The sequence below is a fragment of the Copidosoma floridanum genome, unplaced genomic scaffold (assembly GCF_036245765.1).
Source record: "Copidosoma floridanum isolate Cflo_tuat_1 unplaced genomic scaffold, Cflo_Japanese_pri ptg000013l, whole genome shotgun sequence".
Classification (NCBI taxonomy): Eukaryota; Metazoa; Arthropoda; class Insecta; order Hymenoptera; family Encyrtidae; genus Copidosoma; species Copidosoma floridanum.
In genome coordinates, this window is record NW_028321890.1 from 10,071,065 (window position 1) to 10,089,005 (window position 17,941).

At 30.3% G+C, this 17,941-nt stretch overlaps 1 protein-coding gene and 1 long non-coding RNA gene across 2 annotated transcripts in view; both read left to right on the top strand.

The window, feature by feature from the left end:
• Positions 1 to 17,941, top strand: part of ChAT (Choline acetyltransferase) — a 137,899-nt gene that overhangs the window by 84,373 nt on the left and 35,585 nt on the right. The gene's annotated exons all lie outside the window — the stretch shown is intronic.
• On the top strand, positions 1,123 to 1,591 carry LOC149374829 (uncharacterized). Its single transcript, XR_016292976.1, has 4 exons — positions 1,123 to 1,196; positions 1,264 to 1,330; positions 1,395 to 1,510; positions 1,581 to 1,591. It is a non-coding gene; the product is annotated as an uncharacterized LOC149374829 (long non-coding RNA).

Genomic DNA, 17,941 nt, shown 5'->3' on the forward strand with positions numbered 1-17,941 from the left:
ATTGACGTATTAATTTAAAAAATATTAATGCAGAATTGATAAATATGTATTAGTATTGAATAACTTTTTTTTTATAATAAATAAATATTTATGCAACAATATTTGATGTGTTTTCAAAAAAAATAAATATTTTTTAAATTTTAATACATTCTTACTCAAATCAGTATCAGATATAGTTAAAGCAAATAATACATTATGGTATCAATTAAATATTCAGTACTTTCAAAAATGAGAGATAGTCTCTGCAATTAAATATTTATTAGGGCAAAATATAAATTTATATGATTCAGATAAATCTGTTTATTAATTCCAAAAAAAATATTTTTTTGTTTGTATTCTTCAAAATAATTTATTCGATTCAAAAAAAGTTTTTTTGTTAGAACGAAATTTTTTTTTCAGTGTAGACAGTTGCTACATTTGACCTGTGTAGATAAACTGAAAAACCCCATTTGATAAATAATATGAAGATTAAAATTTTTGAAATCTGTGAGACAAAAAGTTTCGAAACTTTTTTTCGAGGCTATGATCTCATCCTGATATTTTTTTTAGGAGTCATCTTATCTAGTCTTGAAATAATTCTCACTCATACTGAGTGTGTATTTTAGACAAACATTTAGGATACATATTAATACATAGTTAATAATTAATGATTAATAAATAAATATACATAATAATTAATACATACTAATCAATTTCAGTTCAGCAAAGCTCGTTAGGATGTTGTATACATCATAAGTCACATGTCTATAGATAGGCGTTGATCATATATATTATCCTTAGCTCCCATACTTTTTCAGATGTAATGATGCTCTTAACAAAGTCTTGAGTATTGATTGACTTACTGGCGTGAAAGTGCCGCTTACGGTTTTGACTCATCAATTAGTATCTGCACGTTTTGTAAGCCGTTAAATTCGCTGAAAAATCATACATCGAGTTATGATCCTAGAATACAACTCATTAGGCTATCGGAATCTGATAAGACCCAATTTCCAAGAGTCAAAACTAATTACCGTGTCAACTATATCACAAATGCTTTCGTTTTAACATTCGAAACAAGCAGTACGATACAGTAGATGCTAGTGGAGTGTGGTTAACTACAGGCTGTAATATTGTGATATTTTTTTGAGTTTCAATATTTAAATCAAATAAGAATTTCATCCATTTTCTCAAAATGTATAAATTTCCTCAGGCTTCTAGTAAGTAAATATTCGCTGAAAACGATAAAAGCATTCTGAATTGTATTGATATTACGTATGTTTTTAGATGTCGTGGACATAGTAGCTTTAGTTATTTTTGTAGCAGAGATTTTGCTGGTTGCATCTGTTTGGAGGTAACTTATATTTTTTACGATTTTTTGAATGATAATTTTTATACGAACAAAACAATTTTTTTAGCCCCTATTGGATTCATTCAAATGAAGGCTCTTCCAATTTGAAATATATGGGATTATGGCAGTGCTGTTTCGAAAACTTCCATCGTTCTGATTTTTTACAAAATACATTTTTCAATGGCTGTTATATATTTTCTTATGATAACTATCTTGGAGAACATCTACTGAAAAACTGGTTATTGAAAGTAAGAGTACTTTTAACTGTAGTGTTTTTACTTTCTTTAGTTGGACAAGGAATTTTAACGATGGCTGTGACACGACATCCAATAAAATTCGTTCTAGCAAATGAATGGCTTCTTTTAAGTGCTGCCTTTTTTCTTTATATTATCTCTGGTGAGTGTACATGAACATATTTATACGTACAAAATATTGATAAAATTAAGTCTAAGGATCAGTCAATTGTAGATTTTTAGGTGACATGAGTTAACTTAATACCATCAAAAACTTTGTGTGAATTCTAATTTTTTGAGTTTAAATAGCTTACACCACTATGACTATTAGGTTAAATCTGTTTATAAATTTATTAAATTTAAAAAAAAAAATCGTTATCTATGTAATACAAACAGACTGTTTCATAAGAAAATTACGATGAAACGTGGCGATACAGAAGTTACAACCTAAAACAATATAACACCGTTGTCAATAGGAAATGTGATTTTATTTAAGACTTTGCACGTAAAAAAATTGTAAGAAAATTACTTTCGGTTCCATAATTTACTATTATCATTTTTTTACTGATATACTCATACTAATTTTATGAGCATAAAAATAATATAAACTTATAACATAAATGATCCACTTAAAAATTTGGATAAAATTTTGATGAAATCTTGACTAAGGATTGTTTAGCTGCTCTAGCACAATAAAAATATGAATCAAAAGGATACTAAAATACGCAAGATCCTAACACAATTTTATGTCACTTTTTAAATGAGTTACATTGCTAAAAAGTATTTATTTTTATAGTTAAAAAATAAAACGCTATTACTGTTAGAAAAATAAAAAATATAAAATAAGAACCGTGAGACGTACACAAACGAACTTGAATACATTGAATTAAAATGTTTATCACAATTTGTACAGTTGATACATGCACTATTTACGTAAGATATTTATAATAAGCATAAGCAATTTTTCGACAACTCATCAAGTGTATTTTCTTTTAGCTGCGCTGCTGTTTCTTACTTTGTTGATTTTTGGTAGCCAGCATCAAACTTTGGGTTGGGTGACATCCTCCGACTCCAATTCTCTATCCTGGTCTTATTGGATGTCTACTATTTCGTTTTTCATGCATTTAGTGGGAGCATTTTTACTGTATCCAGATGTAAAAGCTTCTTACAAAAAAATAGGTGATACCCAAGAACTAATTACGGACATGACGTTTACTGCTATAAGGAATCGAAGACGACGATTTGATATTTAATTCCAATTTTATTTTACAATAAGGAGAAAGTGTACAAACTATTATATTGTACTGAGAAAAACATGCTTAAAATTTTAATGCACGATAAAATATGAAATAATTATGCATTCATTAAAATTTTGTCTGAATCATACTTTCACTCTTTAACACTATGTAAAAATGTTTTTCAAGACCAATATTAAATTGCACTTTTATAAAACTAGATAAAAACAATGTTATGTAACAACGCGTTTGTATTACCATAGCCGTGTATCTATTATCACGCACAATTTATGTTAAATGTACTAGTTGCCTAGTTTTAATAATTGTAGATAAAAAAATCGTTTTTTTCCAAGTAAAATAAAATATTAGAGTTAAATGCATTTCTTAGATACGATGTTCTTTTCATCATTAAATTTTATACCAGCTTACATATAATTAGCCTACTTTTCACACGTTTACTGTAGTCACTGTTGTAAGGCTTGTAAGTACAGAAATGTTTATGTAGGTTGAGCATGGTAATACATGCACGATTAATTAATTTGCAAGTAGAACCTACTACCGTGGATGTATATGAATTGTATCTGCACAAAAATCACGTAAATAACATAGCTTATTTGATCTGCAACTAAAAAATTTAAATAAAATCTTTGATTGCAGTCGTAATGTATTATTTACCATGGGCGTTTGTTTTATCAAATATCTTATGTAAAAAACAATGAAAATTTATTTACAACAAAAAATCACGGAATAAATGTGATAAAATTTTTATCAAAAAAGTTGGAAAATTCCTTCTGTTTATTTTTATATTTTTAATTTTAACTTTTTATAAAGACTAATTATTTAAAAAGCGCTTAGCGCTATCTAACTTACTGTGACTACTTATAGACTCACTTTTACTATTCAACCAGCGCCCCCCCCCCTCCCGTCGCGGCTTCGCCCAAGACTCACTGTGTAGAGCACCTTAGTGTGTTGATACGTAAAGTGAAACGTTTTCAGTTAAAAATTTTGCATCTATTCTTAACACTTCTCGGAATAAAAAAACTTTTATTGAATAAAATTTTTGTTTGCAATCGATGGAGCTTTGGTCGAATAAGTTTAAAAAAAGTATATATATAATTCTGAAAAGTACAGTGCCTTCATGACACTCTTAAATAGTTGTTGGCCCTAAACAGCGCTATTTATTTACACTTTCTTATGTTATAATATATCAAAAGGGTTATTGGTTCAAGCTGTAAAGATTTGAAACTGATAACAAATGTACAATTAAAAATTTTTTTTTTAATCAGAAAATATTATTACCAGAGCAACTAAGTCCTGGTGCCTCATCTCTCCATTTTTTAGCGTCACAATAAATACAAATATACATTATTTCACCTATTTGTATAGCTGAAAGATTTAAGTAATCAACGTCAGGGATATAATGGAAAGTTGATCGCTCATTTCGTAGATTCTTTATTTGTCAATTTTGAAGCGTCTGTTCTAATCTCGATGAATGTTCTGAGTCAGTTTCTTGACGCCTCAAATTGTATACATTTAAAGCACTTGAAGTTTTCCTTTTTATTCGTCCTCTTACAACTCTAGGCAGTTTCTGTTAAAAAATTTTGTAAGCCTTCTATGGGCTGTTTTTTGCCAACTTTATTGAGTTATAATATATTTGTTGGCAAGGTAGTGATAGCCATAGTGATCTTTTTCAATGTTTCTTGGTGTTATGTAAGAGACGTTGGCATCTAAAGTACTTTCTTTTTATCGTGGAACTATGCCCTGTATGCCCACTATGACTATTAAAAATTGCCCCGTTAACTCAAGTTTGTTTTTTCTTTATAGATTCAATATAAAATTCGTCGAACGGTGATTTTTTTTTTAGCAGTTTAATGCAATTTATTTTTGATAAACCCCGTTAAACTAAGTATACGCTCGAGCTGTTTAAACCAATCACTCAACGAATAAAAAAGCTTTAGTTACGTGCCAACTAATCTATTAAAAATAGGAACATAACTTTATAATAAATATGTGATCTCCAAGTTATTGAATAGCTCTCTCAGCAATCCTTATTTTTTTTCAATTCATACAGTAAATAAATATTCTTTAGTGTCAAAATTTTTCTTTTCCTTACTACTTAAAAGCAGTCTGAAATGTTTAAAATTATAGACGGATTAAGTTTATTTTTAACAATAAGACAAAGAGTGAAATAAAATAATACACTAACTTGTTTCCTGTCAATTCAATAAATTATCACAAAGTACACAACGACCCATTATCTGAAGGTAACCCCATAGTTATATTTAAATTATTACTATTAACGTTACCTGTTTTTTCAACTTTTTTATTCAAGACTTATGCCATGAAGGTTGTCAAAGAACAGATAGTCTGACTTTTTGGTCCACTCATAGTATAAGATTTCTAAGGAAGTATTGGAACATATTACATTCTGCCAGTCAAATTTACTGATACTTATCCACAGGAAATGATTTTAAGAAAAATAATAATAACGAAAATAACATGATCAAATGTACAGCAAAGTTTTACAAACTCGTTCAGATGTTTCGATGCCAAAGCAGATTGATGAAGAAATATCAAGATTTAAAAAATAAAACTAGATGTAAGATTTTCAAAAAGGTATGCATTGCAAGCAATTGCTGTAAAAATATCAAGCAAAAAACCGTAATATAATTATAAAACATGGATATTTCAATTCAGAAAAAGTTTTCGAGAAAACATCATTTTAAATCTTGAAAAACGCAGATTTTTTCGCAAATTATGGTTAACACTCTTAAAATATAACATTTATATTGAATAATTTACAAACGTTGAATTTCTGTTTCAACTGTTTGCACAAAACATATATTTTATCCTATCCCAATCAATGTATTTGTTCAATAAGAAGTGAAAATCTATACTTCTGGTCTCAACAGAAATTCAATCTTGACTTGAAAGCCTAACGGGTAAGAAGACACTTGAACCCTGCTTCTTCTTGCCTTTATTTCGTCTACGCCTGCTATGGCTGATCAAATTTCGGTCCTACCTTTTTTTTTTTTGTTCGACGAGTACATTTTACCCTCTACTTACACTCTATTATCAACACCATCGTTAGAGCTATCCCATACTATCCACCTATCAGTCCTGTTATTATTTTTTTGTTATTAATGATAAAAAAAATCCTGTTTACATGGTTGACTAAAAATATTATATTTCCAAGTAACAAATTAATTTTCTTATACTAGATACCATAGTAAAACTGCAAACCCGTTAAATCACAAAGCCTTTGGACCTTAAATCCCGTAAGATTATTTTTCTCAACGAGGGTACAAGATGCACGCGATCTTGTAAATGTATTGAGCAAAAACTTTTATGTATAGTATTCAGGTATTTGTCATTGTAGAACGGGGATAACGTATCGCAAACACAAACTTACGAAGCAGAGGGTGTGGTGCAAGAAGGTCTTATTTGTGGAATACTTAGAAGCTAACGCGAGGAAGAAACTCATTTCGTGAGCCGAGAACAGGAGGAAGGAGCTCGTGATACATGGCATGGTACGAAACGAGGGAGAAAGGGACTGAAGGAAGCTACACGCTACATGAGGAATTAATTTTAGATTTTGTAAGATTGAGGTGGTGGAGACGGCCAGAAAGAAGCCCGAGAGCTGTCTCGAGATTGAATACTCGCGTACGATCAGTTAATCCTGAGGTTACGATGCTAGAATGGCTTGTGCTGGGCTGGTTTGAGGTTTTGCCTCATCGACGTTACAGAGGCAAGAGAGGGGAAAGGATTTGATAGGAAACTAGGAGACAATGGGTTTGCGACGTGGGTGTCATTGGGTCAGAATAATTAAAAATATGATCTTTAAAAAATTTATCATGTATAATATATATTGTAGGCTGGTATTACCTTAGTAATAAAGGCTTTTTATATATTTGTTTTCTAACAGACCTATTTTATATGATTAGTAAGAGGTCTACTGGCAGCTAAGTTTCTCAAAGTCTCCTTGGTCACCACATACAATTAATAATAAGAATTGAAAATACTAGGTATAATTCAAACAATATTAAAAAAGGTAGGAAAATTTTTATGACATTGTTCTTTTGTAATATAGTTAGATTTTTAAAAGCAATTGTTTCTGCTCCCTTATTAAAACTTGAATATTTTAAAATATATTAGAATATACTATTTGTCTACAGCAAAGAAATATCTGTGATAATCTACAGCGCATAAATAATAATTTTAAGACATCTTCGTCGTTTATTACCTGTACGCTGACATAGTCTGGAAAATGGTGGTACTGTAACTTAATCATCCTACATATAGCAGAAATAAAGAAATTTCATTGTTGATGACTTCATTTTCGGAATAATCGTAGTTAAAAAAACTTACATTTTAACACGCTGTCTTATGGAACTTAACATAAGAACAATTCATACTTAAAAGTGAAATATTGAACCTTTGTGAATCAAAAACGTACTTATAACTCTTTTTTAATGATTTCTGTGGGATCATAAAATTAATATGTTGAAGACCTAGATGTTATAAAAATTGATGAAGCTGAGTAATCTTATTATTACGAAAATAGTGGAAAATTGATTTTTGTGTATATACCCTGCTAGGGCCTCTCACTTGGTACGGTACTAAACGATGAAGTCATGTTCAACAAATATATAATAATAGCTGTATTCTTGTCTTTATGTACGGTCTAATGTTTGTATGAATAAAAGAAGCTTTTCTGTATTTTATTCTTAGTATCTAAATTATCTTAGGTCACTTAAGTCGAACTAACCTGTTCAATAGACTGCGGCTAGCTTAACCTCCTATTTTCTGAGTTTGTCAAATTTCGATTTTATAGTATTATTGTAAGCTTTGGACTAGACAAATAAACAAGTATTATACATCTCTGAGTATTATTAATGTAATTGTTAAGTTGTACTTAAAATAATCGGTAAAAATTCCAAAAAAAACAATATTCCATCGATTTCGTTGTTTCTGTATGCATTTAAAATTAACGCTACCATCATCTTATATTTTGCAATTGTTATTGTTTTGTAGAACTGATCTTGGGTAACCTATTTCACGACAGACTAATCTTCACAAAAATTTCACTTCTAGATGCCTTTGTATCATACCCAGTATAAATGTAGAAGATAAAATTCTAATGGAATTTTCAAATTTCCACGACATGAAGACAGCCAACACAATTTGTGATGATAAGATTAATACAATATAGAATAAGCTTTCTTCAAATACTGCAGGTTTCTAATAATTTGATTTAAAAATTTATGGACATCATTAAAACGCGTAATCTGATGCATGTATTAAAAAAGTTGTAAATTTAAGGACACTTTTGTCGTAACTTTCTTTTCTTTCCTGATTGGTCCTTAGAATGATCTTTTTTTATCCTTTAGCTCAAAAGCACAACTCAGCTGGGAATTGATTTAATCGCCTAACGGAAAGAAAGAGTACTTGACAGAGCAAAGTCGTAGCTGTTCAGTGCTAACACGCGTCTCTCTCTCTCTCTCTTTTTCTCTCTCACTCTTTCTTAAAGCGTGTGGATAATATATATAGACGGGATGCGTGACGAGCTTTGTTCGCGCGAATCTTTAAAGAGGATATTCTCCCCTTGCTTACATAGTACTATCCGTTGCTTTTTACAAGATGTAAATGTGTTGTTATATTTATGGACAGAACCATCAATTCGTTGATATTTCTTTCAACTTTTTTTACAGTACAGTGCCGGTACAGCATTTAACTAAACTCCTTTTTAAATTCTATTTTTAAATAAAAATATACAAGTATTACATACATTAAAGAGATTTAATTAAAATTTAAAATGTACAAGTAATTTACTTCAGATTTACTTTGTTCGGCATTAGTTAGTTTTTATCCAAATCATTAAAGAATCGATATCTACGACCTTTATACCTCGTGTGGTATGTAGGTATCGCGCAATACACTAACCCATCCGACTTTTCTCATTTTCGTGATTCTTAGGTTACAAATCATATCATAATAACGTAATAAAGGGGCATAATACAGATAACAATAAAACACTTAATAATAATAATGGGCATCGTTGAATATTTACCTTAAAGAATAGACTATTTTTCAAAATTGATCTATTGATTTATTGTGCGTTTGCACCTGAGTTCCATAAATTATTTTTCTGATTTGGGGCAAGAAGTTCAATTTTGTACTTGTGAGCACACTTTGTGCCACATGTGAGTAGTTTTCTGCCTTAGAGCAAAAAGGGCGGCCCAAGGACGAGAAACAGCACTTTGCACCCTATGTAAAACTTATCATTTTCTTGACATATATAACATGTGTGTTGGTTGTATTATCTTTGAAGCTCAACTTAATATGATTATTTAGTATCTCCTATAGTTCATACTTCATTAGTTTATCGTAAACGGAAATACTAATTTCTTGCAAACACAATTTAGTTACTAATACAGTATATTGAGATACATAACACACAAACAGACACACACCCACCAAGAGATAAACGCACACATACACACACATATCTATATCTTACTATGTTACGTATTTATTGAATTGGGCGGGCGATAAGCCCTCTCACATCCCTCAAATACCTCTGCACAGCTTTTTCACAGCCTCCTCACAAAATAATGGAAAATTCGTTAAATTTCTGTGTTAGTTTAATCGAATAACATTTTGCTCAAGCCTCCTACATACTCCAAAACTCCCGTAGCCCCTCTGTCTCATTTGCAGAAGACCCTCATAGCCCCCCATAAGTTATATATTTTTTTTATGAATAGATATGTCATTGTTGGGTTGAGATATGATTTCTATTTTTCTACGCTATCCATGAGGATCCATTAATACTGATAAATTATGAGAATCGTTAATAGATGATTTGAGTCTCATAGAAGCAGTAAAGAGACTTTAAGAATTTCCTCTTAGTTTTAAAAGTGATTCCTTATTTTATTTACCCATTTTAATTGAGAATTAACAAATTTTTTTTTTTTTTTTTAAATTGAATGATAAAATCAATTGATAATTAGAAAGTCCCGTGACAGCATGGTTCGAGCTAAAAATAAAATTAACATTTTTGTTAACTTTATGGAATATTCCCTGAATAAGACACATTTAACAATCAAACAAAGCAATAGATTAGATAAACATTTTTAAGAAAAAATGCGACTATTGGTAGATTAAATGTTTTTTCTTTAAAGGATCAAGAAAGATAATTTTTCAAATTGATATTGAATTTAATGAAAGAAAAACTTCTTTTACAGATTTAAAAACTGTTAATGATATAATTTACAATACCTTGAAAGAAACTGCTATTAGCATGGAATTAGTAAAACGTGATTCTTAAATTAATATTATTATTGAAGAAGCTTGTATCGTTATGTTGCTGTTCTAACTGTAATTTTTTTGCATGTCTGAAATCTTTGAAGGTAGTGTCATTTGGAAAAGAATAAAAAAATTTTTTGTTGGAGATTGTAAGAAAACAAAGTAATTACAACATATTACGCATCAAGAAAAGAAAATATGGCATTTCCTCTCGAGTGTGAGTTGCAACCCGAGCCGAAGGCGAGGCAAATACGCAGAAAATGATGCCGTCCTATCTCCCTAAGGCCCGTATACGATTTTTTCTGTTCCTTCGCCAAAAATAAGACGTTCTTCTTTGATTTCAGAGAGAAAAATGCAACACGACCACTCAGTTAAAAATCGGATTTACTGATTATCAGGAAAAGTATTTTGGAATTCTCTGCAAGTAAACCATGCAGAGGATATCAACACACGTTTCCTACGAGCAGTACATGCAACTTTTTACCTAGAAGGAATGTTGCACTTTGCTCCCTGTAAACAGGGAACAAAGTCGTACTTTCAGTGGGGGTATAAGAAAAAAGCCTTTTTTTACACATAGAATTTTCTAATTTGATGATAAGTTTTGTAAAAATTTTGGGTTATCAGAACCTACAGAATGTACAGAAAAAAATTCTATTGATAATAACATTAAAATCGTCTTTCAAAAAATTAAATTTAATGAGAAATTTTTACAATAGAATTGTTACAATACGTCAACATGAGATTGCAATGTACATTTTCATTTGAATTTGACAAGACTGCTTAATTGCTAAAAGAATCATGTAATGTTAGATCGTTCTGCACCCTTAATCTTCCGTGGAGTTTGAGGCAGTTATCACCACCGTGTGATGGCCCTGAAGAGGCCGTATGAACACGGAGAAATATTGACCAGAAGTATTAATACAACGTTTTTACACTCCTTTTTGCCTTTTAATTACAATTAATGCTTTTACAGTTAAAAAAAGATTGAAAATTGATTTTTTAGGAAATTATAAGGTTAGATAAAAAGATACTTTTTATTGACAGTCCAGGTGGCTCAAAAAAATTAGAAAACATAAATGATGTGTTGAATAATTTTCAATAAAATCGATGATTGCTGTACAAATAATGTTATACTTACCTCCCACAAGAGTAATTTTTGAAGCAATAATATTTCAAGTTGTATGAAAAGAGAATCAATCACATATTCCAACTCATAATGGAGTAGATAAAACCGATGGTAATAATTAATTTTTCTACATAATTTTTAAATAGTAACAGAGAGAGTGTTCCACTACAAAAATCACATTCAAAAATTAATGCTTTCATAATCCTAATAACAAATATAAGTATACACAAAAGTCCATACAATGGAACACGATAAAAAATAATAAAACTATTTTAGTAAAATATCGAAGTAAAAACAATTACGGGTTAAAAAAAAGAAACAAAGTCTTTATTCCACGAATCACATGTTATACAGGAAACTCATCATTACTACCTTTTAATTTATACAGAAAATAATTCCCATTACATTCAGTTCAATGACTATTAACAAATTGATTATGGGTTGATTATAACAAAAGGATTAAACCTTAAAAACCTCTTTTTCTTATGGACAATTACTCGGACAATTATACATCGCATTATCATGATGTAAAGATCCGAAAAAATTATTCGTTCAAAATGAAACAGAAAACAAATCAGAAATGGAAAATATTGCATAAAAATAAATTTTCCATTAATTATCAGTATCATAAATTTTAAAACTTAGTTGATTATTTACGTGTTGATTATATAGTATCATTTTTGAAAGGTACATATTAATTTTTTTCGTTAATTTTTTCTTTATTTATAAATTAAGTTCTTATCTTTTTTTATCGTGACTTTTAGAGCTCATTATAATAGTATAAATTAGATTTATAATTGCATTATTATTTCCACCTTTTGATTAAAAAAATAAGAATGGACTCAAGGTAAATAAAACTATTTTACAACAACATTGAAAAGAAAATTTATGAAAATAATTTTATTTTAGCATAAAATGTTTAAAAGAATAATTTATTTGATAAAACATAAAAGAATTCATTTCGATTATTTAGACAGGAAATTTTGTAGTACATGTGGTAAGGCTTTTCTGCAATAAGACAACTTGTCTAAGCATTGAAGACATTGTAATAGAATTAAAAAATGCTCACATAAGTATCAATTATTTTCTTACTAATTTTCTTTGGTAGCACAGTAATAAACAATAAAACAGTTATCGCACATTCCATATGTCATACTAAAAAGAAGGAAGCTACATAAGTACTGAGCGGGAGCGAGGGAGAGGAACGACGCAATTTCGTAAGATTGAGAATCACAAAAAAAACAAAATAATAGCCCCGTGTAAATTACATTCCTGTACCTTACAAATAATTTTTGCAATACTTTACCACTCAAATTAAATATTTCGCACGCTGACTTGTCTCACAAGTTACATGAGACAAATAACTTACTATAGCTTGGTAATAAATTAAACCATCTTCTTCCTCTCCGATTCGAAGAAATAAAACTTTTGAAACGTCGCAATGTACAGTAACAAATTCACTCATTAAATTAATACGTACAAGATTTTGTGAAAATTATACGTTTCGATTACTTTTGTACTTAAACATATTCTTCTCAACCTTTATACACTTTATACACTTCACAAAATTTGTACTTTACTTAAGGATACCCTGATCACTTTATTAAGGCCTCTAAAGCCAAAAAAATTTCATTAAACGGCTTTGAACAAAAATTTAACAGGAAAATTCTAATGGAAGTAGATAAGAAGATCTAAGAAGTAACGCTTCCAAAATTAGGACCTAACCGTTTTGTTAGAACATAATTCTTAGAATATGCTTTGAAAAACGGCATGTTGACGCCTTACACTGTTAGAAATTTTATTAATATTACAACTATTGACGACCGAATTTCTGAATAACGATTTACAAACATGTAATGTAATCGGAAAGTCAGAATCTCGTATGCCAAGTTTCAGAAACATTTTTAAAATTAAGAATGTATTGAATTTTAATGTGCAACTTCTGTGATTGCCCATTACATTACGGGTTTGATATATCATTTCAGAATTTCATTCTCAATTCATATTCAAAATTAACAAACTTGGAATTGAAATTTAAGAATAATATGTATATTTCAATGACGTATTAAAATTTAAGAACAGAGTACCTTACTAATGACTGATGTAGGCATTTGAAAAAATACTTGCGATGTGTACTTCAAGATTTCGTAACAATAAATAAATATTTGTTTGAAATTTAAAAAATGTTATTGAAATAGACGGTTTTTATAAATTAATTGAGGGCGTAAAGTGGAGCTGAAATACATGGTGTCGATATCTTATTAATTTTCACCTAACATGGTCGTCAGATATAATCACTAACAATATTATTATTGCACCTACAAGAAGTACAGCAGAATTGTTTGCTTAATAATGACAGCTAAGTCAAGCGAAAAATATTGACAAATTTTATTCGTTCTTTCTATCTATACTAACAATACTTATACTTTTTTCCCGCACGCCTGTTGTATACTGTTTTATTCAAGTAAAACAGCAATAAACTACACTACAGCTTTTGAAGGGCTTCAATGAACATATATAACATCTAATTTCTATATAATAGCCATTAAGATGGCGCATTTGGTTTGGCACTCTCTTTTGGACCCAAAGGTTCCAGAGTAGTGCCCACTTACAATAGTCTTATACTTTTTTAAAATTTATACAATAAGTAAACACATATATAGATTGTTGTAAAATCATTATCAAAAAAACTAGACTATCTATAGATTGTTGCAATAAAAACAGATTTACAGATTGTTGCAAAATTATTATTAAAAAAATTGAACATGTTTCTCTCTTTGATTTTCTGTTTTCTCGTTCACAGGTTTATTAAAAAATTTTTTAATCGACTTTAAACGACAAAATATTTCTTTTTTTTTTCTATGAAAAAAAAAGTTTAGCCAAGTTTTTTTTTAACGTTTAATGCTTACACCCGAGCAGGAAATGAATTAGGGATCTGATCAGTCCCTGATCACGCTATCCTTTTTAGTGATCAGGTCCTGATCACGCTTGTAACGCTTATCTGACCAGGTACTGGTCAGACAGCATGATTTTATCCTTACTTATTCTGACCGCACATGCGCATTGCTTGATCTATATCTATGAATCTTTGTCATGTAAGGATCTAAGTTAAGTACAACTATCTAATTTGAATATATGATTTTTATTTTTTTATCTTTATTATAAATATAAGTATTTGTACATGTTTTGTTACATATGGAAAATTATTTAAAGTAATGCACATACTTTTATAATAAATACAATAAAATCGTTTTAATAACTAATATTACACAGTATAAGAACACAATTTTAATACTTATGAAATTAGTTCACCATCTTTTAACGGTTGTAAATGTAGTTGCATTTTGTGCATTAAGTAAATTATCTAGTTTGTTTGTTTTGATGTTATTTTCAAAATTATCACTAGCACTGCTATCACTACAAGAACCAACTTTTTGAGTTAACCTATACTTACGGACTCGATATTTGGTAAGCAAAGCCTTTCTTTTTTTGCTGTCCATTTTTTAGGAACTGTAGTCAACTTAATAATTTTTTTTAAATTTATATTATAGTTATCTTAGTTTGCTTTTAATCATATATTTATAAAAATTTGACTTATTTTGGAGCAGTACCTTGGCTTTCTGTTAGACATATGTGAGTATGCATACACACACACACACACACACACACACACACACACACACACACACATATATATATATATATATATATATATATATATATATACCAGACGCTCTAAGGATGAAATCATGCTGGCTGACCAGTATCTGATTAGATAAGCGTTACAAGCGTGACCAGGACCTGATCACGATGACTGATCAGGCCCTGATTTGAAATAAGGATGTCCTCATTTCATTTCTGCTCGGGCAACAATAGTGTATAGTAGTTTAAGCTTTGAAAACTTCCCACTAAACATATGTAACGTTTGAACATTAGAAATCTATGATTGAGTTAGCGCAGAGGGTTAGACTGCTTCTTTTGGTTCCGGAGGTACCAGGTTCGCACCCGCCCCAAGGCATTTTTTTTTTCCTTTATTATTCTGTTTTCTCAATACTTAGGTTTTATTAAACTAGTAATTTTTTAAAATGTTTTCCTACAAAAAAAAAAAAAAAAAAAAAAAAAAAAAAAAAAATTTTTGTTCAGTTAAGTACTTTTCTAACGTTTTGTAAGTGCAACAATAATTTATAGTAATTTAGTAGTTGCACATATATGCATATCTATATGTATATACATTAATTGTACATATATTATATAGACATATATAAACAATACAGCCCTTACATACGCTCACTTATGGTCTAATTTAAAATTTTTTTTTACATTTCAGCCCTATATAAATTAACATTGTTACTAACAAATTATAATTTTTTCGTTAAATTTTAGTGAATTGAATAAATGTTAAGATAGTTTCAATTTTTGCTTTAAGCTTTTACATGTAAATACTTATTGCAAAGCCTGCATTTTTTCGCAATTTGATGCATCTTAAAGTTGAACTTAATTTTAAAAAATTTGGTCACGCAGATTGACTGTTGGAATATATTTGACTATTGTGGTGTAAGTTTACCACAACTCTCTACATAACGGAGAACTCATTTTTTGTTACAAAGAAATTTCAATCTGTGTTTAAAAAAAATTACGAATTATATACTTTAAGATGCCAAAATTTTATGAATTTGTTGAAACAGTTGTCTTTTGTGCATATTAAAGTTTTCCCGAAAATTCCTTGATTTATTTCCAGCAAAGGTATACTTTCAGGCAACTCAAAATTCTATTTTTCCATCCAGGAATGGACGGCGCTTTCATTTGTACAAATGCATACATACACGCGTTAACTTGCAACTGTTAAAGATACCAAGCGCATAATATGTATATATTTTATGAGCTGGGCCCTCATTTTCATAAAAAAAAATTTTTTTTAATATTGCAAGTTTGCATACCGCGAATGACACGCGTGAGAGGGCCTTGATCTTTTCTCCACCCCTTTGGACGCCCCACCTCCTGCCCGTACCACCAAATATATTGGTATAACATGCATGTTGAAGGTAAACATTTTTATACATATTTCACCGCTTTAATTTCTCTCTCTCTCTCTTTCTTTTACGCTGTACTTTCTTTTTTGTATTTGAAATCTCTTGCCACGATTCGCGGTACTTTAGCTCTTCGCATTCATGTTACCGATTTATTTCCCAAACCTAATTTACTTTCACTCTTTTTATCTTAGCATAAGCAAAAAGGTACTTTTAAAAAATGATTCGCTGATTGTCATCTTAAAATGCCTTGTTATTATTCTGTAGTATAGATAATGCATATTCAGCAATTAAAGTAAGAAATAATAAAATGAAAACTTGCAAGCACTTTCCGATTCAAAGACTCGTCAACGTTACGTTCCACAATTGGACTACAGAGTTAGTGGCAAATCACGAACTCATAACTGAAACGCGTGCAAATTTAAAATATGGCAATCAAGTCGAAGTCTTTCGTATTTTTTAACTAGACATTTGGCACACAGAGTCAATCAAATGGCAAATCTAACGCTTATTTAAACATTGAATTACCACCAAACGTGCTTTGAACCATCTTCATCCCCGTACTCGTTCGCAAAAACGGGCAGTCAAAAAAATTGTTCGTACACCCTTGCGATGACGTCTCTAACCGTGCAACCTCCCTGTTAAATGGGTTTACAAATACGAAGTAAAAAAAAGAGTCGAGCGAGCAACAATCGCAAGTGGAGACGAACAAAAGCGTGCCCATGCATGTGTGCCATATTTATAATATATGCCAAATTTCTCTTAATGTAATTCGTAAGATATTGCGACGTGTAGGTTCAAACGTCAAAAAGTCGTAAATAGTTTAGCACGGAAAATCCTCTGTATTTTACGGAAACAAGTCTCTAAGTATTTATATATTTGTTTAAACAATTAATAACAAACTTTATTGCATAACACTACATTGCAAATATTTTGCTAGTTAGATTTTTGTTGAGTATTTTATTACAAGTATTATCACTGAAACGTCGCACCATTGACTGGACTCGCGATATTTTATCAAAGAAACTGAGTAGTTACGCTACTTATTTAAATAATGCGACAAATGTATCAACTTTCTTAAAGGATTAAATTAAAATTTATTAATAATTTTTCAATTTGTATCATCGTTTTTCTCTCACTCCAGTCTACATCTACCGACATCTACCCCTGACATATCGTACAACTATATAGATATACAATACAACACCAGCTAGTGTTGTTTTTAACCGCTAGGTGTCAGGGCGACAATTAGAAACTCGCAAGAGAAAATATCAAGTTCAGTTTATAAGTTTCCAGTGAGTCTCCTTATTATTATCCGCGAATTTTTCAGAGGTTCGCCTCCGGCCTGATCAGGTCAATCGGCTGTCAGAAAAATTCTGTAATAGGGCCGCAGATGGTCCTGATCTCATTTGATGATGATATGACCTGGTGGGCAATTCCTCTCGCGAAAATGGCGGCTAAAAGCCGACATTTTCTGATCAGAGGGGCCAACACCAAGGCGTTGGAATATAATACAAGGCTTGTGACCAAATGCATGTGCGATCAGTTTGGTTTTCGAATGAATAGAGAGAAAAGGGATGAAAAGGGTAAAGGGGTAGTGAATTAGATCACCAGAAAAAATCTAAGTGCCCCAACCATGAGGAATTGAACCCACAATTCTTCAGCTATGTTGTTACTGATAGCTAGCA